A 23,647-nucleotide genomic window follows, 5' to 3' on the forward strand; every position below is an offset into this window, starting at 1 on the left:
GCTAACCTCTCTTAAGGTTAATTAATCATTTGTAAACCTTTGGATGTATGCATTATTTATCAGGACTCCCGAAACAACAGGCCAGATCATTTTCAGCCACTGGGATTTTTGTCAAAGACTTTAGTTACTCCATAACCGAGGGCAATTGCTGAAGAACAAGGAGAGCAATGTCCCTGGGTGCTCCCTGGCTGATACTCACACTTGCTCGTCATTTAGACCACAGCCCCAGTTCAGGCTGGACCACAGCCCCCATTTAGGCTGGACCACAGCCCAACAGCAGCTTTTCTCCGTTACCTGCCCGTTTCTCCCTTGAAGCCTGACTGACCTTAAACCATGTTGAAGACTCCTCTCCAGGAGCTTGACATTTAAAAGTGCAGTGACAGAAAATAACTTCTTCTAAAAATATGTGTAACTTATTTACCAGCACGAGGAGGGGGGAGTGAAGAATTCAAATCATGACATACATATCCATCGTGCCGCTCGACTGTGACTTTTCGCTGATGCCGCGCGGCAGCACCACTTTCTCCTTCAGCAAAGCTACCCCCTGCATTATGGTGGAGTGCAGGGGTTTTGTCCCACATCCAGACCTGGGACAGGCCGAGGAGGAGCAGGGACAAGGAGCGAGGAGATCCCTGTGTCCCCCACCAGGCTGTGGGGAGAGCACAGGGCAAGGTTCTAGTCTTGGGGGGGACCAAGGAGCTCATTTAACATCTCTCAGCCACCAAAAGTGGAAGGCAGGAAACGAGAAGCCAGCATTTATTGAGAAAACACCCCAGGGATCATTCTTTGTCAGAGTACATACCTGAAGAATTAATTAAATAAATAAATAAATAAATACCACATACACCTATATAAAGAAATCAAAGACTAAATACTGCACAAATCAGTGAGCTCAGTATTCAGAAAATCACTTCTATCTCAGTGGGTAAAAGCCTCACATCCCATGTCCTCCCAGGCAAGAGCGGCCCCTGTCCAAACCAGTTCTTCACCCTGTTCCCCACCCAAAACTACGGTGTAGCTGTGGGGGAATCTCCTGAACATGAGGTGTTCATGTATCTTTAATTATTGTTTCAGCCACATAAATCCATGCTGAATTAAAATTCATGATGGTTCTAGGGTACAAGTGCAAACAATTTGTTCGGTAAACTTTGCTCTAATTGGCATTCTGAAAATTTCCTGTTAATCAAGCCCCTTGGGCTCGGTTTACCAGTGTAGTTCTGCCTGCGAATGTCAGTGCTCGGAGGGTGCACGCATGTATGCCGATTTCAAGGGTCTTTATATGATATTAACTCATACACCTTGTCCTCACATTAATTTGCAAGTAATTTTTTAACAACCTTCTGTGGCCCTGTCTTTTATCTCGCTGCTTCATTACTCGAGGCAAGCAAGCGAGCGGAAGAGCATTTGTAAAATCCAAAACAGAATTGCACTCAGAAATGTCTGAACCAAGGGAGCCTGAAATTCCTCCCTGCAGGAGCCACATTTCCAGTGGCACTTAACTCCGAGTGGCCACGGGAGGAACGAGAAGACTTTCAGGCCAACACGGTAAATGTCGGGCATGCGAGTGGTGCTGCTGCACAAAGGCTCCGTCCAAGTGTGCCCAGAAATGGGGCTACGGAGTTGGGGGAGACTTTGGTCCTCTTGAGACGAGGGTCCAGACATCACCTGAGGAGTCAAGGCATGGGCAGAGCTGCTGGGTTCTTTTCATCCCATCCCCACGTAGATGGAGAACATCAGACCTCACTCCAGGGTCCTGCTCCAGAGCCCTGGTTCCCACGTACCATCCAACATGGACCAACTGGCCAATTTTGGCTCTTTTTCCCCAAGCAACACCCCTCTGCAGCCATGCCCAGTCAGTCCCACCTGGGACCACCGCCAGGAGGATTTTAGGAGCCTTCAGTGACCCCTCTCTTCAGTTTTGCAGCCTTATCAGGCCAGTCCTTAACTCACACCCCAAGAGATTTGGGACTAGGAGAAGCTGTGTATAACCCGAGTGTGTCTTCCCACCAGCACAGTGAGACAGAAGAATAGAAATAACAAAGTAATGAGCATCTGACAGAGATCTGGGAGGCAGTGGAGAAGCTCTCTTGAATGGAAATATGCGGTAAGGAAATGTATGAGAACTGGCAGTTCCCAGAAGAGACCAAAGACAGTGCACAACAGCAAACTGCTCCCCTGCGAAAGCTGATAAGCAGCATAATTAGATGGTATTACGGCGGCAGCAGGGTCTGGGAGCTGGAAAGAAATCGTATGGAAAGTCGAAACAGGCACGTACCTGGGGGGAGAACAGAGGAATAATCCAGGTTAACAGCGTGCGAGCAGCTAAGTCTGCGTGCACGAGGTTTTGGAGGCGAGCAGCGAGGGTCTGCAAATAAATTAGATGCAAAATGAGAACAGCAAGAGGCGTAGAGGCGTGCGTGTCTGGGGAAGGAGAACGGACTGAGTGTTCAAAGCAGGAATTTGCCCCGTCTCCCTTGTTTCAGTCTTTATAAAAAGGTTAATTATGAATGAAACCTGACGAAACAGGCTTTGAAGGGAACTGTGGAGAAGGCCAGCGTAAGGAAAGGAGTTTAAAGCCATTTGGATATGTCAAGTGTATTCAAAAAGAGAGGATCTGATTAAATGCACCCAAGAACACTGAACCCTTGGTGGTTATCTTCAAAATTCATAGAGGTGTAGAGGTCCCTGGAGATGAGAGAAGCACCTCTCATTAAAGAGGATACCAAAAAAAAAAAGTTAAAAAATTGAATAATCATCTTAATCTCAATTCTCTGAGAGAGGCTGGAAGAAAGCAGCTTGTAAGATGTAAAATGATGAATAAAATCAAAGAACATGGGTTTGTCAAGAACCAGTCACGTTAACCCAATTTAATTTCCTTCTTTGATAGCACAACAGACATACTTGATGATGGGGAAGCAGAAAACACAAGTGAAGCCTTTTGCATTTTCCCACCAGACAGTCTTGAAGCAGCCAAGGAAACACCCTCTAAAAAACACCAGAGCTCAAATGGCAGAGGAACCGCTCCCAGCAACGAGGGTCCAAAGGACTCTCCAGCATCCTTGATGTCTCCGGAGGGGCTGCCACCCCTCCCCTCCATACAGAATATGGGTTGCCTTCCGCCATCCTGGCAGTCCACAGCTTTGCCCAAGGAAATTTGAGGCTAAACCTTCGTTATGCCGATTTCTAGCATCTCGTGCTGGTTTATCCTTAATTTCTCCCTCACGTCCCCATGCATATTTAAGTAGAAACATTTTGATGCAGCATTATCCCATATTAACCTTGGACACCTGCATCCGGCCAAGGAGATGCTTTCGGTGGAGCTTCGGCCACTCCACCTGGTTTGGAAATGGTGTAAATCTGCATCAGCAGCCTATGAAGCCTGGGTGTGAGCACGGAGGCTTTGCTGCTGTGCTCCCAGCCCTCTGGATGGACAGAAAGACTGACAGACTGACAGACAGGGACCCTTGAGAGCCCCAGCCAAGGGACTCTGAGCTGCCAGAACGGTTGCTGGAGGAATACGGGAACAGAAGCTTTTGATACAGTTTCAAACAATGCGTAATTATCAGGTAGCTGAAAATTAGCCCATCTGTGCCTCGGGAAAAGACAATGAGGAGTGATGTGTTACTAATGGCTGAAAAGCGCTGGCAACACAAAACAGGAAATTTTCAGTAAACTTTTTTTCTGAAGGTAACGTAATTACACAGCGTAATCCCCAAATCTCCTGACTTGTTGGTGTTTTTTGATAAAGCTTACAAGGTCTTCCTCTTCCTTTCTTCTCCCTCTCCCCATGGCAGCAGCTTGGTCCCTGGCATGTTGAGCAGTGCCAGCCGCCTGGTTGGGCCACCGAAAGCAGCAGATGTGGGTGACATAAACTGTCTTTACAGCAGAACCGCTAACGACACGTATCAGGTTTTTCTAAAGCAGATTGTAAATACGCACCGTGCCTTTGCCACAGCCTCGCTATCTGAATGCAGAGCACCCCAGCTTGCGATTCTCTTTTGAACACAATTTCTGTGCTGGTAGATTGGGCCGGCCAGAGTCTTGGGTCTCTGATCCAGGTCAACACACACACAAGTAACAGCGTGGTTTGGATTCAGGACCCTTTTTGTTTTCTCTGCTTTTGGTCCCTGCTGACCCAGCATGCAAAAAGAAAACAACCCAAAAAAACACCATGTTTTCTTTAAGAGCCTTGAGAATCCAGTGATAAGGTCTTTAGGGGTTGGTGAAGCAGAACTGGAATAGCATAAACCTCATGCAAACAGTCCAGGCAGGGTAAATAGCTCATGATTTTTTTTATTCATACTTTTGTCTGTGGAATAACTGGGAGCAAATTGCTTTTTCCTTTCCCAGTCCAAATTATTCAGACATTTTTTTTGCTGATTTTTGCTATTCTCCCTTTTGAGAGCGTTTGCTCTCGAAGATGGCCCGCTTAGCTCTGAATGGAAAGCAAATGTTGTCTTCACCTCCAGTGAACTTTGAAGCAATTGATTTTTACCGGCATAAAAGAAGAGCTGAGAAGTGACAGCTTGTGGGCTTCGCAGAGGATGAGTTTTGCCATTTCACGAGTGTCCACGCAGGATGCAGGTGTCCCAGAAGGATGACAGATGCTCTTTCGACTCATCCCCATCCCCTTCCACACGTGGGGTCCCCAGACCACCAGCTTCTCAGTAGCCGCCCTGCAGATGCTTTCAGCAACTCATAATAGGGAGGACTCGGAGGAAAATTCTTCTTGCTGGCTTTTGTCTGGTAATCTGAGGTCAAGAAAACAAACTGCTTCCCCTCCGCTCTCCCCAGCACTGCGGCGAGAAATGCAGCCAAGCTCCGGCACCGAGAATAAAGGCAGAGTTGGCACAAACACAGGAGCTTCTTAAATGAGTTTGCCATTAGCCGGAAGGGCTGCAAATTGAAGTGAAGATAAGCCCCTTAGCGTTTCCCTTCTTTAATCCAAGCCTCATAAAAGCAGAGATGTGTTCCTATTCAGTGGGCTTTATACAGAGGCAGGTATTTCATTTACCCAAAAAACCCCTGGATCGGATAAATTATTAATGTTATTTATAAAGGCAATTCTGCCATTCAGCAACTTCTTTTGGATCCCTACGCTTAATCTCACTGCTTAGCATAAGATACACTCCAGTTAAAAGGCAAAATCACATTCCCTTACAAGGCCTGCAAAATAACGGAGTGCTGAGGTGCCTGAAAAAGGGTTGTAGTTTAAATTCCGCTTTAGAGACTAATACATTTATCAGTGGCAAACATAAGCCCTGACTGCCAGTTGCTTGTACCCTCCCCGCATGCTGGATGGGGCCTCATCCACACGCATCGAGAGCCGTCAAAGCTGCTCAGCAAGAACGATGGAGATGCAAAACACGTTAGTGCTTACCCCAAAGGCTGTTTGGTGGTTGGGTGGTGAGACAAGTCACCCTGTCCTCTCCTACAACGCACGTGTCCTGCTCTGGGACACCCACAGCCATGACTTGGGCTTCTGCAGGCTCAGCCCTACATCCACCCCATGGGTCAGGGTGTCATCAAGGGCAGAGACACCACAAGAAATATCCAAGCATCGCATTGAACAGAGCCGGGGGCTCACAGAGCCAGAGTCAGGATGCTCCGAGTCCCAAAACAGGTCCTCGGAGCCCCTGCGAGAGCTGCCACCACAGCGTCATTGCAGATCTCAGCCCCAGCCAAATCAGTGTGGCACGTAACTGCAAGGAGCAAGGGAATAAAGAGGTGGCAGGGTAGCAATGCATATTTTGGGGCTAAATGCCCACATTGAGGAAGAGGAAAGCAGTATCTCCCAAAAAAGACGTATAGATGAGGTTCTTAGGGACATGGTTTAGTGCTAGATTTAGGTTATGGTTGGACTCGATGATCTTAAGGTTCTCTTCCAACCAAAATGATTCTATGATTCTACAAAAAGATGTGCTCAGGCCTCCAGGAGGGGAACAACAGCTCCTTGCTCCCACATCGGGACTACACGTGCACTTAAATAAAATGTACCCCCCTGCATCCCCAAGCACAGCCTGGTCCCTGTCACAGCACAGTCACACGCAGCCACGAGCCATCCTCCAAATACAAGGGCAACGCAATGCGCACGTTGCATGCCAGGGAACGGCAGCGCATGGGAATTACAAGCGTTTTCTCCACACATTCCCTGAAATCCTTTTTTTTTTGGTTTTCAGCATTTCTTCCCCAAAGGCTGCATGACAAACTGTTTAATTGAGCAGCCAGCGCTGGCTGATGTTTTGTTTCAGCACGATTTAAACCAAAGCGAAGTATTTTTGTTTGCTAAACTCGCTCAAGCCTTTTCGCAGCAGGGTTATGACAGCGGCGCGGATTCTTCGCAGACGGTGTCGCCCCCGGGGAAGACGCACTCGGGAGGTTCGGGATCCGATTCTTCTGCTGGGCGGGTGCTGGGGACGAGCAGTGGCTGGCGGGCGGCAGCGGGTTCGCCTTTGATCATCCGTGAGCAGGGAGGGCTCCTGCAGCTGCGCTTGAAGCCGGAGACGTCTCAGCTACGGGCACCACGGAGAAGCGCACTTTTATGTCAAAACGACTTATAATAAGATTTTAAGTTTGTTCAGGGAGCGGGAATGAAATATTTAAACATGGAATCATAGTAGCGTTTTATTCTCACGAAAACGCTGCAATGCCATTTGCAAATTAGAAATGGTTTTAAATTTGCTTTGAAATAGCAGTGGCTTCATGCAACTGGTTTTTTGTTTCTCTTTCCAGGAAGAAACAAATGGGAGGAAAAAAAAGCTGAGATATTGACCGTTTCCTCACAAATGAGAAGCCTGCTTTTCCGTCTGTCCTGGTGAGTCTGTTTGGAGCCATCCTTCCCATTTGGAGCAGGGAGAATCAGCCTCCAGAGCAGCCTACGCTGTTGCATCCAGCATTCAAATTACATTATCTTTGTTTCTTACACTGACAACGAGACACTGAGATTGGAGAACTCCACTGGGCATTGAAGCTGCTCTGAAGGGTTTGCATGATTTGAAATAAATGTCATAAAAGAAATCATAAGTTCTTGTATAAAAGCACAGCTGTCCTACTTTTTTTTTTTTTTTTTTACTGGGGTACTTCTCACTTTCTTTAGGTAGAGTTTATTCATTTGCAATACGTAATTTCCCTATGCATATGTTGTATCTTGAACACAAGAAGCGAGCTTGCTCCACTCCCTCCTCAAGACTCGCACAGTTCCTCACCCAAGTCCTTGCTGTTCCCAGGCAGCACACGGCTCTGGTCAGGTAGCCCAGAGCTACCCAAGCTCTTTGGCTTCTGTGTGACATTTGGGCCCTACCGAAGTAAATTAAACTATTTTCCATAGGAAAAGCAGGATCAAAAAGCCCCAAATCCCCTAAGATGATGTCTGACTTTAAAAAAAAAAAAAAGACCTTCTGTTTTGTATACAGATTGTTCATAGGGTTTTAAATAAAAAACGCAAAGAATTGTAAAGATAAAATGTTGGCAACCAGCATAAAAACTGCTGTAAATAACATACAGAAGTGTCAGAAGAAATGTACAACGTTTACCAAAAACATTAAGGATCTGAAATAGCTCGTATAGAGTGTAGACAGAAGCATGACTTGGCCTGTTAAATGTACAATGACAGTGTTGGGCTAGCACAAGATTTTAAGGCGCAAAAGGCAATTTCCTCAGCAGGACAAACCCGGGAATATCACAGTATCACAGTATCACAGTATCACAGTATCACAGTATCACAGTATCACAGTATGTTTGGGATTGGAAGGGACCTCAAAAGATCATCCAGTCCAATCCCCCTGCTGGAGCAGGAACACCTAGGTGAGGTCGCACAGGAAGGTGTCCAGGCGGGTTTGAATGTCTTCAGGGAAGGAGACTCCACAACCTCCCTGGGCAGCCTGTTCCAGTGCTCTGTTACCCTCACTGAGAAGAAGTTCTTTCTCAAATTTAAGTGGAACCTCTTGTGTTCCAGCTTGATCCCATTGCCCCTTGTCCTATCATTGTTTGCCACTGAGAAGAGCCTGACTCCATCCTCGTGGCACTCACCCTTTATATATTTATAAACATTAATAAGGTCACCCCTCAGTCTCCTCTTCTCCAAACTAAAGAGCCCCAGCTCCCTCAGCCTTTCTTCATAAGGGAGATGCTCCACTCCCTTAATCATCTTTGTTGCCCTACGCTAGACCCTCTCCAGCAGTTCCCTGTCCTTCTTGAACTGAGGGGCCCAGAACTGGACACAATATTCCAGATGGGGTCTCACCAGGGCGGAGTAGAGGGGAAGGAGGACCTCTCTCGATCTACTGACCACCCCCCTTGTAATACACCCAAGGATGCCATTGGCCTTCCTGGCCACAAGGGCACAGTGCTGGCTCATGGTCATCCTGTTGTCCACCAGGACCCCCAGGTCCCTTTCCCCTACACTGCTCTCTAATAGGTCATGCCCCAACCTATACTGGAACTTGGGATTGTTCCTGCCCAGATGCAGGACTCTACACTTTCCCTTGTTAAATTCCATCAGGTTATCCCCCGCCCAACTCTCTAGTCCCTGGGCAGCTGGGGAAGCTGTGGTGATCCCAGGGGTTTCTCTTCAGCTCAGGCTGTCCTGTACATACCAACATTTAGGAATGCAGCAGCTCTCCAGCCTGGTTGGATGTCCCAGTTGGGGATATTCTCGCCACACGAGCACACCAGGATGATGATCCCCAGCCCGCATTCACTCACATGAAGAGGCCTCTGTCACTCAGGGGGACCCAGCAGAAATAATCGCTTGCCCGGGGGAACATGGGCTCACTCAGGGATAAATGCAGCAGAAAATCCCTCCCCATGGAGCAGGTGAGGGCTCCGTCCTGGGAAGTCTCCTCAGCCGGACCCTGGTGTCAGAGGAGGCTCCGATCACAGCCCCGCTGCTCCCAGACCACTTCAAGGGGCTCTGGTGGGGCCCCATGTTCCAGCCCAGTTGGGCCTGGCTGTGCTGGTCACCAGATGTTCCAGAAGCTTCTCTGGGCCTCTCCTGGGCTGAGGACCCACCTGGGAACCAGGGGTCCTGATCCTCCTGCCCCCCAACTGGGAGAAGTGACCATAAGGAATCACTGTGCACTGGGGAGATGTGATGGTCACACTGACCAAGGTGTGCAGGTGAGGACAGGGACACTGGGGGACAAAAGGTGCTAAAGAGCCACCAGCTGCGCTGCTGACAGCTCTAAAGCTCATGGTCGGTAAGAAGGAGTGCAGGGAAGCTGTGGTGGTGGTGGGTACAACTGCCACAGATTTCCTGTGCTCCAAAAGCAAATCCTAATCAACCATGTTCCCACCACACAGGTGGAACAGCACTTAACACACCAACACGCTTGGAACCCTACACACAACTGGTGACGTGTCGGCCGCTGCTTTTGGCCAGGTGCTTTCCTCACCCACCTGTTCTCGCTGCTCCAAACTGGGAGGCAAAATTCCTGCGAACCTCGTGCAGGTGACGAGAGGAAATTGCATTGCTGAAGCTCCGCGGCTGCAGCCGTGCTTCAGCTCTCGCTTTGCCTGCTGGTAAGCTGCCAGAGAGAGGGAAGTGTAGGCATAAATGAATAGCAGAAGAGATTGCAGGTAATTATGTTTCTTAAGCTGTTAACAGGATTGGCCATTTGATAAATGAGAGGATTTGGGAATGTTTTGTCACTGACAAGCCATTGTAAGATCCGAGTAGAAACACGAGCGTTTCTCTTCCGTAGCGTGAACAAGAAGGAAATTCTCCTGAGATGCTCACGTACCGTAAAATTCATCTGAAACCTGGATGCCAGCTCACGGAGGCAAAAGGACAGATATAGGACGCCTTCTGCTGAAAAAAAAAGAAACAGGTCTCTTGCACATGCTATGAATTTGGTTTTGCTGCCCCTCTGGTGCCCCCAGAGGCTTCTGTTCTTTTATGGTGCCCCCCCGCCGTGCCTGCATATGGTTTTTGGTGCCACCAGGGCTCCTCAAATCCACCTGTTTTTCAGTGCCTCGAATCCCTCTGTCTACTCTCTGGTTCCCTCAACCTCTTGGTTTGCTTTTGCAGTTCCTCAGCTCACTGGAAATGCAAGAGGGAAACCAGCACTGCTGTTTGTCCTTCTGTTCCACCAGTGCCCCTCAGGGTGGTTCTGGGTACCCCTGGAGCCCCTCTGTTTCTTTGCCAGTGCCCTCAAGGGCCTTGGTGTGCCTTTAGGGGTATCCTAGAGCTTTCAATCTGCTTTTTGGTGCCCTTGTCTCTGGAAATCTGTTGGATTAGGTGCCCCCAGGAGCCCTCCATGTGCTCTGTGGGCCATCAGAACTATCAGTCCCATCACACAGCAGTGAGGCAGGGGTAGGACCCACAGATTCACTGCCACCTGCACGGAGCTGGGACAGGCGACACATCTTTTTTAAGCCATTTGCCAATGAGTTGGTGTGAAGCAGAAGGGCAGGATGAGAGCTGGACCTGCTCCAGGTGGGGGGAACCAGGATTCACCCCAGGGACAGCGCAGGAGGCTGCTCTGCTGTGAAGGGTTTTGCTCTGTGGCGAGGGAAGGTGGTGTTAGCAAAGTGAATTGTGCAGTTAAAAGTCATGTGAAAAATCACCTCAGATGTCAGCGGCGCGGGGCTGGTGGCTCTGGGTACCTCCCGTGGACGTGGCCCTCTCTGCTGTGACCCCCTGGAGCCTTCATCCCACCTGGTACAGACTTGTTTCACTGCAGAGGCCAGTGCTGGAGGTTGGAGAAAGTGGCACACAAAGAACACATAAAACTCCCTAAAACTGATGCCTTGTGCTGCTTTCTGGGGCTGCCTCCCCCAGCCAGGGCAGGCTCCTTGCAGGACAGGCTCCAAGGCAGCCCCTGTTTGTGTGCAAGAGCAAAGGAGGAGAAAGCTCCTCCAAATCTCCATTGCAGCTTTTCACTTCCTTGTTTTACTTGCTTTTTTACAGCCAAAGCCAGGTTATTTGTATTGTTTTGGTTTCCCTGTGGTTATAAGCAGGGAAGGGCTGCTTGGAAGAAGCTGGTGTCTCTCAAGTCTCCTGTTCCCAGTAGAGCCTGGGCAAGGGGTAAAGGAGACACCCACCTTGCTTCAGTCCTGAGAGCCATCTGGAGCAGGGGCTGCGTGCAGGGCTGCATGCCCAAGGAAGAGAGGCAGGATCAGGGCAATAAAGCTGTTTTCTTGTCTCTACAGCACATCGTGCACTGGGCAAGTGACAGCAGAAATCCATCCAGACAGCCTGGCCATGCACACAGCCTCACCAGGGACAGGATGAACAGCCCCATCTCCAGTGCCCTCACCTGTGGAAGAAGCTGCTGTGGGCCTGCCAGGCTGTCCCTGAGGAGGTGGGTAGAGCAGCCCCTTTTGGGGAGATTTAGGCAGTAGGAGACACAAGTAAGTTTCTGCAGTTTTATCTTGGAGCTCTTCCCAACAGCAAAGTGATGATTCAGCCTGAACAGACTTACTAGGTAGGAAGAAGAGTCAAGTTTTGACTTCAGCTGCATTAGTTGGTAGCAGCATCCTGGAGGGGCATGGCCATGCTGGTTCTGCCCTGGTGCCAGCTCCCCAAGCAGAGCAACCTCCTGCCCATCAGTCACGCTGCAATTAGCCTGTTTCTGTAGCAACTAAAAACAACCCCAAAAATTACACAGGGATTCCCTTCTGGGAAACAGGTTTGGTCTGTTAACACGCTCTGCTCCAGCACCCAGGGCTCTTAAGACCAGTGATGGCTGCAGAGAGAGGGTTGTGTGGAGGCAGAAACCCTGAGTGGCATTTTTTTATCCTCACAGCAATCACTGTTCAACTTCCAGATAAGTTGTGGTGCCCTTGTCTGTCTCTCCAGGTGCCCTACTACCCTCCCCCTGAATAAACACTTTCTACCCTCTGTTTAATGGCAATATTTATGAAGCATATTGGAACAAGGATTTCAGCAGCTGAAGCTGAGTTTGCTGGGCCCTTGCTGAAACAGAGTAAAGAGCAAGCTAGACTGAAGGGAACACCTGTGAAAGCAGAGAAACAGCCCCTTCTGGTACTTGCATGCTGCAAGGAAATAAGAGCTGCTGCAGCAAAACAGCCACGGCTGTTGGCTGCCCCCTTTGAGCTCCACCAGCACAGCAACAAGCTCCTTCTGATACAGGAACCATGGGACAAGCTAAGGACGAGGAGCAGGGCAAGGTCTGCACCAGAGATCTGTAACCAAGCACTAAGTAAACAGTGCATTGAATAAACCCAAAGTCACCTTGTCTCAGCTGTGGCTTGCTCCACTTCTTACTTCCAAGAGGAAAACTAACTCAGCGTGACGCCAGCATGCTTGATTCCTGCTCAGCGCTTCCCATGGTGCAGCTCCCCAGCAAAGGCTGCAGGGAACCTGCAAACACAGGCCCTTTGCTCCTCTGGCAGCTCCTTTGGGGGTAAATGAAGGCAAAATCTAGTTCCTGCTCATGATCTCTGGTAAACAAGGTCACTTACTCCTTGCAGCTTAAGCTGAAGTCTAAAACGGTGCCCCCAAGCAGCTGGTGGAGGGCAGGCAAGAGGTGAAATAGCAGTTATTCTTAGCAATGAGCACCTAGAAAAACAGAGAAACAGCAGGAATAGAAACTCCAGTCACTTTTCTTCTACAAACAATAGGACTCAACCCCCTGTTTTCACCCAAGCAGGGGCAGGTGTGCAGATGTGCTCGCTGGATTTGTGTTCCTTTGCTTCAGCAGCCCCCAGCCAAGCCCAGGGCTTCATTTCTCCACACATGGCAGGAGCCAGAGCTTCAGCCAGAGCTGGGCAAGACGAAACCTCTCCCAAAGCTTTTCCAAAAGCACAGGGCAGCCACAGGAACACAACTGTCACCTTGAGCGCGTTGTAGTTCAAACACAGAGACACTTGTTCTTGCCAGCACAGTTAGGAAAGGAAGATGGTTTGCCAAACCACTCCTGGGGTAGATGGATGAGAAAGACTTCCCAAAGGACTGACCCACAGTGACAGCCTTCGCCATTTATAAACCCCTTGCCAGCCACAGGAACTAGAATGATCAGAAAAAGCTTTTATCTGCACTGGAGAGCATCTGACAAGGGAAGGTTGAGCAGTTGCTACCTTTAGTCCCAGCCAGCCTGACGAGACATGTCCACAGGCAACCCCAGCACCACAGAGACAATCTCAGTCCAGAAGCCAACTACCACCCACTCCAAACAGCCTCAGCTCAGCAGCCGACCCCCGCAAAGGGCAGCCCTCCTGCAGCCCTGGGAAGGGGGCACCAGGTCCTCTGGGTGTTCTTCTCAAACAGTGGCTCAGAAACAAACTCTTCAGTTCAGATTTAACTGTGCTCCTGTTTGTTTGACCCTCACCAGCCCTTCCCATGGGGATAGCGTGGTCCAGCTCCTGTCTCTGCAGCACAGCACTCTGTGCTTTCACTGTGAGCCCTGAAAACAGCCCCTCCATCACCACCTCAGTCACTGAATCACAGAATGATTTGGGCTGAAGGGACCTTCCCACCTCCCCCAGTGCCACCCCTGCCATGAGCAGGGACATCTTCACCAGCTCAGGTTGCTCAGAGCCCCGTCCAGCCTGGCCTGGGATGTCTCCAGGGATGGTTCATCCACCACCTCTCTGGGCAAACTGGGCCAGGCTCTCACCACCCTCAGCACAAACAATTCCTTCCTCATGTCCAGCCTGAATCTCCCTCCTTTAGTTTAAAACCATCACCCCTTGTCCTATCACAACAAGCCATGCTAAAAAGTCTGTCCCCACCTTTTTTATTGGCCCCTTTTAAGTACAGAAAGGTGCAATGACATCTCCCCAGAGCTTCTCTTCTCCAGCTGAACATCCCATCTCTCTCAGCCTGTCCTCCCAGCAGAGCTGTTCCAGCCTCAGATCATCTCTGGGGCTCCTCTGGCCCCTCTCCAGCAGGTCCATGTCTGTCCTGTGCTGAGGACCCTGAGCCCCCCAAAGCCTCCTTGGGGTTTAGCGTTGGTCACTCACCACTTTGGGGCATTTCTCTGACATCTCCTGTGCCCACATCATCCCTTGCTCTCCATACCATCAGGGCTGTGCTCCTCACCAGCGACTTCTCACGCTTCACTGTGGCCAAACAGTATAGTCTCTGCTGAAAGAAAAGTTCCTTGTGAGTAAATGAGGGTACAATCAGACCAAGACCCCAGGTCCACGTCATTCTCCCACCCTGCAAACTCCAATCTAACAAATCCTGTTTGGGAATTGGCTCGCTTGCTGGGGAAGAGCCCCAAAACCCAGCAGCAGCCTGACAGGGAACAACACACAACATTTCTCATCTGATGGGCCATCTCTTGTGCCTTGCACAGAGCAGCATGCCCACCCCACACCCTGCCCCACAGACCCATGGGGGACACACACAGGGCCCCCAAATGATCATGCACCAGGACAGGGACAGGCACTCACTTTCTCTCTCCTTTTCCTCCAGAAGCTACTCTTGGGGGATCTTCATACAGGGACCAATAACAAAGAGCTCCCCCAGCCCTCTGCAATGTTGCCCATAGTGGCAATGTTCCCATCTCAGGAACTGGCCCCACAGCCCTTTGGGGGACAGAGGCTCCTGCTGCAAATACTCCTGGTGACACAAATGCCCCCCACGCTCCTCTCTGGCACAGATCCTTGTGATCCCAGTGAGGGGCTGGAGCACAAGTGTGATGGGAGCGGCTGAGGGAGCTGGGGGTTCAGCTGGAGAACAGGAGCTGAGGGGAGACCTTCTGATCTCTGAACTGCCTGAAAGGAGCTTGGAGCCAGGGGGGTCGGGCTCTGCTCCCCAGGAACAAGCGCCAGGAGCAGAGGAAACGGCCTCAAGTTGCCCAGGGGAGGTTGAGGTTGGATGTGGGGAACAATTTCTTCCCCAAAGGGCTGTGGGGCATTGGAACAGGCTGCCCAGGGCAGTGCTGGAGTCACCATCCCTGGAGGGTTGGACAGACCACAGATGCGGTTCTCAGGGACATGGGTGGGTTATGTTTGAACTCGATGATCTTGAGGGTATCTTCCAGCTGAAATGATTCTATGATCCAAAACCACCCACAGATCCTAATGGTGAACCAAGCGATCGGACACAGAGGAATGAAACTCCCCATCTCCTCGGTCAATTTGGAAGAGTAACACCGGCAATTGCTTTGCAGCAACCCCCAGAACCTCAGCACTACAGCCCCTGCACACTGCACCAGCGTGTTTGACACATGCTGCTGAGACCAGGCACCTCTGTGGCACCTGAAGACAAACCCTGGGGAGAACAGTGAGGGGGGCAAAGAGCCTCAGCTGGGCAGAGCATGCCCTACACCGTGGCACAGGATGCAAAAGCCCTCACAGGTGTGCTCCATCCCAGCAGCCCTGTGGAAGAGCCTGTGCCAAGGCAGAGGGATGTCTGCCCCTGGGAATAGACAAGCTGCCTCAGCAACAAGGGGAGATATTTAAAATTATTGTGGTTTCCAGTGATAGAAAGAAAAGGAACAGCACAGCCACCTGATGTTGTACCTGCTCCGGAGGGAACTCAGGGTAGGGTATCGACTGATGTGAGAGAGGGAGCCAGCCAGCAAGGCCTTGGAGGTGAGACGGTGCAATGGTATTGGTTCATTTTTTACAGAACAGGAAAAACCAATACAATAAAACCTTCTTCTAACAACACATCAAAAGTAATACAAGGACTTGAAAGGGTGCAGGACATCTGTGCTATTCATTAGTCTGTGCTCTTTCCCTTCAGAAAGTTGTTCCCAAAAAGGAAGGAAAAACACCCCTCACCTGTAGCTCTTCCACCACAGCAGCGTTCAGCCACGCTGGCTCTTCCCCCTGCAGCCCTGGCACAATCATGGCAACACACCAAGCTCGAGGATGCAGCTGCTGCCTCCAGCCCTCAGCTGCCGTCCTTTGCCTCAACCACTGCACCGCTGGCTCCATCCTGCTGGATAAATCACATGCTTGCTTTCTACTCCTTTTTGGTAAGACAGATATAGCATTGAAAAGAAGAGTTTAAATTAAAAACCCCTCCTTTTCCCCCCTCCACATTCTACCAGCACTTCAGCCAATCTAGTCTGGTGCTGGCAGCCTCCAGTCTCTTCAAATTATCCTTGTGGTTCTGTGTAAATTTGTGAGTCCCCTTGACTGGGAAGTGGTTAGTTCAAGATTTGTGGTGTGTCTTTCCATGGCAAGACCTGTAAGTAACCTTACTAATCTATTTATAACTTTTTAAAGCTGCTGTCCAGGTTAAGCTCCATGTAGCTAACAGAACCAGGGACTAAGATTACGGAAGGTCTGTGTTTCTGGATGCTCACAAAGAGAAAAGGGGCTAATGTAAAGTATTTCTTAAATTTCAAGTGACTTCAGGTGGCCCCTGAAGCCTTCCGTGTGGCTTTCACTACCCACCAGAGCCCTCATTTTGGCTTTCAGTGCCCTCCCAGAGGTTTCTGTGTGCATTAGCGTTTTCAAAGCTTGTGTAAGAATGTTTTTGCATTTTTCTGCCCCATGGAAAATCCCACATCTGTGCATGGGGAGGACCTGCAGGTACCGACACCAGCGTCTGGAGTGTTTCAGCTCCCCTGACCATATCACCACAGCATCACAGAGAGATGCTCACGGGCGCAGCACAGATCAGCCTTATCAAAACGTACAACCCTTCGCACTGTGCTCCCTATTCTGGGTTGAGTGTATTCTCACTTCTCCATCATAACAATGTGTGCCCATCTGCAAAAAGCGTCTCAAGGCTCCATCGCTTGCTAACAGCCACAACCCCTGCACTGCAGACGAACCAGAAAGCAATAAGGAGGTTTTACATGCACAGAAAGAAGCAGTCCCAGCAAACAGCAAAGCCTCCCGGCTGGGGGAAGCTCAGCAGAGGCAGTGTGCCCAGTACAAACACTTGCCAGACTGGGAAGGACAGGATGGTCCATGCCTTTGGTACCCAGCACCTGCCAGAACAACCGAGGCTTCCTAGTCAATCGAGCAGAAAGAGTTTTGAAACAACTTGAAGGAAGCAACATGAATATGCAGCAAATATAATCGAAACCTGCTGTCTATCGAAATGGCTCATTAATACCGCGCAGACAAAGCAAATGATGGATGCTCGCTGCAGAGTTACCAGTGAACATATCTGTGCTCGGGTTATCGAAGCAGTGCAGAATATTTCACCCCATATGGTTTGCCTGAAGAGGCTGTTTCAGATAATGGTTCTCATGTTGTTTCCATGGAATTTCAATACTCCCCAGAAGCCACTCGCTGGAGCACTCAAGAACAACCTTGTGTCACTTGGTGCCGCGCGAACTAGCAGAATGCTGGGTACTTACAATTAAAAGCGGATTACAGAAAAATAATAATGACAATCAAATTTGAAAAAAAAAAGGGGGGAACATGAAATGTTTTCACTGGAGTTGGGTTAATAAAACTAACTTTAAAGATTTTTTTTAATGGAAAGTGTCACTCAAAAAATAATTTTATGTACATGGATAAAATTAATCAAAATCACTGGAAGAAAAGTAGCGCAAGATTAAGTATCCACAAAATATGCCGAGGCACAAGAGATCTCTTGGCAGGAAGGATGGAAGGAAAGAACTGGGACTCATGCTCCATCTGCTAATAATGAAAATGAAGAGATACAGTGGAGCGAGAAGAAGAGAAAGGTTCACTACGGAAAAGCCCTTCAGATTGAAAGTGCTATAACTACAGTTATGAGAAAAGAAGCCACTGGGCTTCAAGGTACAAAGAACACAAAGACCATCCTCCTCAGACAAATGAAAGGGCCGTGGCCTCTCTCTGCTCACCTCTTGCGATCTGTAGTGGTTGCTACAGAAAAACCTTACAACATAGGATAAATATATATTCTTTTCCTGGAGATTTTTCTGGATTGTCAGTTAATAGCTTGTAGTCACTGAAATTTCCAGTCCAAAGCAAACACAAGTGAACAGAGGGAGGGGATACAGCACTACGGTGGGGGTTTGCTAGTCAGGAACTACATGTATGTATTCTGCATGTTTACCTGCCCACATCCTCCATCTGGGGACAGCACAGCGGTGTGAGGAGCCTGGTGTGAACAAGAGATAGAATCATAGAATCATTTCGGTTGGAAAAGACCCTCAAGATCATTGAGTCCAACCATAACCCACCCCTGGCACTGCCTCATCTCCACATCTGTCCGACCCTCCAGGGATGGTGACTCCAGCACTGCCCTGGGCAGCCTGTTCAATGCCCCACAGCCCTTTGGGGAAGAAATTGTTCCCCACATCCAACCTCAACCTCCCCTGGCGCAACTTGAGGCCGTTTCCTCTGCTCCTGGTGCTTGTTCCTGGGGAGCAGAGCCCGACCCCCCTGGCTCCAAGCTCCTTTCAGGCAGTTCAGAGATCAGAAGGTCTCCCCTCAGCTCCTGTTCTCCAGCTGAACCCCCAGCTCCCTCAGCCGCTCCCATCACACTTGTGCTCCAGCCCCAAACCAGCCTTGTCACCCTCCTCTGAACTCTCTCCAGTACCCCAATGTCAGTTTTGAGAAAGGAACGATGATCTCTGACACGGGGGGATGAAGCACAAGGTATATGAGAGTTTGGGGAGCACAAATAATTCCGAAAGAGAGGGCAGATTTGCCACCCGAATTTCAGTGATCCCACCATAATCTGCAAACCCTCTTTTACCACCTGCCTCCCCTCCAGCCTGGCTTAGCCGGCGTCAGGATCCCTCTGGAGTTGGAGGGAACTGGATGGAGCTCCTCCCCACATACTGCTGCTGATGGAGACAGCATTATGGGTCCTCATCCCCTTCTGTGGCCTGGTATCTACAAATAACAAGGTTACTGACAACAGGACGATGTTGTCATGCTTTATAAAGACCTTACCTGTGCTGGTGGTTTCATGTATTGCTGCCAGCACGGTGCAGTGCTGGGCTCCGTTCCACGTTCTTAACAGGCAACACGCTTGGACAAGCACCGATCTTTTCATCTCCATCCTGCGGACTTGCCCTGGCCCCCCCTGTGCCTGTCCTGCCATTTTTCCTTCTCTTCCTACCTTACATCTGGTTACCTGCTTTACCGCTGAGATCTGCCAGCACGTAGCAGCTCCTCGGACAAGGTCTCTGTGGAACACGCAGCCGAACACTGGCAAGTCTCAGCTGAACACACGTGGACTGACACGGTGAGAGGCTCAGGACACCTCGGATTTCAAAAGAAAACAAAAAATGCACATCTTTCACCTGGGTTATTCCTTTCCTAAATTTCAAGCATTTAATTCAAATATTAAGACTCTAGCTTGTCAGAAGTGGACTATATGGCATTGCTGTTGGGGGTTTTATTTCTATATATACATTCAATATTAAACATATATTAAAAAGATACATGTATGTATTTAAAGAATTGGGGAAATGATATTTTCTCCTAATCCTTTTGCCATTTTACCCAACACTTTAAAAAATGTGAAAAATACCAGACTGAGTCAGACATTCAACACAAAATCTTAAAACAATTGACTCATGCGGTTAAAGCCTGGTAGTGATATCAGCAAAGAAAAACAAAGACAGAGATGTCAAACACTAGTACTGCACATAACCAGTTGTAAATTAATAGCCAGGAAAATTCCTGACCTACATGAACAGAAGCATGAAACAAATAAACCTCAGAATAAAATCCATGGCTGACAGAGCTTAACACAAGGAAGTTGTGTTTGCAAAAGAAATCCTAGCAACAGTACGGGGTCACTGCTCGGTGCAGACAGGAGAATTGCGAAGGATTATGCAGAAAATGCAGAAGTGTTCAAACAGACTTTTATTCGGTATTTGGAAAGAAGGATGGTTTGCTTTCATTGCTTGAAGATGATGAAATACTTTCCAGTCTATTAGTAACTGAGAGAGATGTTAGAATCTATCAGCAATGAACATTTTTAAATCAGCAGGCTCAGAAGCTCCAGCGTGGTTGGCAGAGAAGCTCTCGGGTCCACTAACGCTGAATGTTAATAGCAGCAGATCTGTAAATGCCCACCTTATAAAAATCTATTAAATGCGAAGGGAAGCAAAGGGAATCAATGAACCATCAGAGGAAAGAGCAACTCTGGGTCAAAGTAAAGGAGGGGTTTTTTCCATCCTATCTACCGTTGGGACGGTCAAGGGTAACGTGGAGTCCGGTTCTCCTAACGAACTGAAGCCGTCATCCTTCCCAAGCTCATTTAACCTGATGACTCTGAGGTACCGAGTTGTCACTCGGCAGTCACGCAGACCAAAGTTTTCTTCTTGGTTAGAAACCTTTGACTTCTGGGTTAGCTTGAAACCTTCTGCCTGAGTTAAGAAAGTCAAACGAGAAAGGATAAAGCAATATTGGCTCAAGCCCTGCTCCCTGTTATTGTCCGCATGCAGGAGTTTCCTAACCAGGACGTAGGGTCTTCGTGCGGCTTTTCCTGAGGTGTGTGCTTCTCCCAGCGACTGTGCATGAGAAGCAGTTGGTTTGTGGCCACAAAATGTCCCAGATGGGCACAGAGAAGCTCGGGGTGTGCGGTGCTGTGGCTCTGCCTCTCCCAAACCCCACGGGCACCTGCACCTCTGCTGGCTTCAAGTGCCAGCAAGACATCTATTTAAAACAAGCTGGACTCTCTCTTCTTTGTAACCAGCTGCAGTTAGAAGTGAATTAAATCAGTGTGTATTATACCTTGCACCACTGTGTAAGCTGATTCAAACAACTGAGTGGGACTAGAAAGCATTATCAGCTACTAGGAGCCATTGCTGCTTCAGGATAGCACCAAAATACATTATACATGCGCAGCTCTGCACAAAACTTTGTCTTTATAACTCACCAATGTTTTCAACCCCCCCAAAAAAGCATTGCACTAAACAAGCTGGTGCATATTGGAAGTTGTAATACACTCTGTTTGATCTCCCATTTAATGTAATGAGGCTTCACTGAAAAAAAAGAGGGAAAAAAAAAGAAAAAGATTAATCAAAATCCTATGTGAATTTATTTATGGATCACAAAAAATGTTTCTAGAATATCCAAGACATGGTGGAGGGATAAAGTTAGATGAAGTTAGGATTTATCTCGATTACCTAACCTGGCATTAAAATCCTTTCCACTGATCAGCAAACAGAGGGATAAAAAGATTTTAGAGACATTATGTAGTTCTGGAATAATTCCCAGGACGAGTTCCTATAAGAAGAGGAATTGTGGGAGGAATACAAATATTAATCAGAAGAAAAGGTTCTAAATTGGGAAACTGTTCTGGCAATGAGACAAAAGTCTAAGTCATTAGTGTAACAACCTCTAATCCCTATCAGAGCAGCCAGTCTCATGACAGAGATGGACGTGAAATGGCTTTCTCCATAAATATTTTAGTTTTGATTAATTCTAACATTGTGCGTCTGGATGTAACAAATATGTCGTGAAACATATCACAGAAAAACAGGGACATTTGGCTGAACAATCCGAAACTGTGTATGAAACTCATTTTCTAGGAAATGAAGAAACAAATTTTAAAGCTGTTTTCTTCTTAACTCAATGCAGAAAATTCCCCAGTGTCCAACTCTTTAAAATAACATCTCCCAAATAAAGCAGCCTATCTAATTAAGTCCAGAACCATGCTACCATTTTGACCCCGATTTCCATTGGCAACTCCCTGACAGGCACCAAAATGCCTTATTAAATTTTTCAAGGGCCGGCAGTTCCGATTTATAAAAAAGAAAATAAGTAAATATTTTCTAGGTCAGAACCGGCAAGAAATGCTGGGAACAGTCCTGTGGTCACAGAATTCTAACAGAGCATCAGGCAGCAAAGCTCAAAGTCCTGCTCTGGTGACAAGTACTCATGTAAAGCAGATCATCCCTATCCAGAGACGCAAGAACATCCATATGCATACCAAAGCTCGGAGATTATTTGGAGCATTCTCTTTTTTGCATGTAATTACAAATCTTTTCCTTTCAGAGGCTCTGCCAGTGTAAGAAGCTCCTGTGACAGCCCCACAGTTGTGACAGTGTTGGGGCTGAATATCAAAGTGCATCGAGGGGAATCGCAGATAAGAATCGCCCCGGTTTGGGAGAAGTATTTTTTAGGCAGCCCCATTCTCTGAGCCCGGATCCTGGGCAGCCCCGTCATGATCAAAAGGGATTTGGGACAGAGAGGATGCAAACTGCTGTAGTCTCGTGCTGGTGCTGAAAGAAATCCACTTGTAGTTATGGTTTTTGGTTGAGGTGTTGAATAAAGCAGGAGTTTGATGTGGCTGTCCATGAGGCTGTTCCTCTGCCAGGCTCAGGGACACGAGACTCGAGTTATTCTGGCCGAGGACGCTGCTTCCTCAACCGGTAACAGCAACTCCCACCAGAACTTGTGGGTTTTTACGGGAAGTTTCACTTTGAGCTAATGAATAGTTCCCAACTTAAAAAAAAAAAATAAAACAAAGGCCCCAAGTACTAATGGGTTTTACCATGTTGCAGCTCCGCACACTTGACAATAAAGGATATAAAGTTGCCATCAAATTTACACTCATTTAAAGGTTTCCACTTCTGATGTTATTATGGGCTTCTTATGTAATACTGAAGTGTGCTTTAAAGACAGCTGCATTCGATTCCAATTTTGCTTTTCAGTAGTGTTACCAATCTAATTAAGTCATCATCCTCCAAGTTTGCACCCTGCAGACGAGCAATCCCGCTTTCCAGAGCACTCCGAGTCCTTCTGGGGGCTGTGAAGCTGCATTCCTGAGCACACAGAACATACCTGCAAGCGTCTGAGAGCCAGGCAGGACACCCTGGGGACAGCCAGCTGAGTCTCTCCAAACACAAATGAGGCTTTTTCCTCAAGCACAAAACGAATGATGAAAATATATCCAAACAAAATGGAAAATTGAAAGCAGGATTGAAAGAGGAAAGTTTGGGACCACTACAAGCAACTTTATACTAAACTAAACTTAACTACAGCGTGAGTCACGTTCGTAATTGAGCTCTTTCCCAGACACAAGAGCTGGAGATGTTCTCCAGCCCTGCGGATCGTGTTGGCTGCTCCTCTGAGAGAATCCATTCAAACCGATCATGTTTGGACCATTATCGATTGCGTTTGGGATCCCATCTGCAACTTAGAAATGACTGAAATACTGCTGCTCAGTGAAACCCAGGGAGTTTGGACGGAGTGAGATTAGCTGGGCTGAAGGTGGTTGTTAGCAATTTAAGTCTTTGAAAACCACTAGAGCATTGCTCTAGTAAAGATCAGGCTTAGCAAGTGAATTCTAGTACCTATATGTCAAGCCCCAGGCAGGAGTGACCAGCTGCAAGCCCTGGAACAGCTCTACTGCTTTTTTGTCTCCATCCAGTCAATTCCAACATCATGAACAATGAACACGGCTGCTTGCTTCCACACTCCAGACATTACCTTAGACGAGTGGTGGCGTCACCATCCCTGGAGGGGTTTAAAAGGCGTTTAGACAAGGTTCTTAGAGACACGGTTTAGTGCTAGAGTTAGGTTATGGCTGGACTCAATGATCCTGAGGGTCTCTTCCAACTGAAACGATTCTATGATTCTATTGTTTTATGGCTATGATCAGTCTCCCTCTTCCCTAAAATTTCTGCACAGGATTTTCTTTCCCTGTCCTTCCCCCAGCCTATGCTGGAGTACATCACAGTTTCTACCCCCGAGATCCCAGTTGCGGTTCTCCCTGGTGTCCCTCCACCCGCAAGAAGAGCTGTTGGTGGGGTGTGCCCCGGTTTCTCACTCATGCTCTCTGTTCTGGCCTAGAAATTGCCTTTCTTGT

The sequence above is a fragment of the Patagioenas fasciata genome, chromosome 14 (genome assembly GCF_037038585.1).
Source record: "Patagioenas fasciata isolate bPatFas1 chromosome 14, bPatFas1.hap1, whole genome shotgun sequence".
Classification (NCBI taxonomy): Eukaryota; Metazoa; Chordata; class Aves; order Columbiformes; family Columbidae; genus Patagioenas; species Patagioenas fasciata.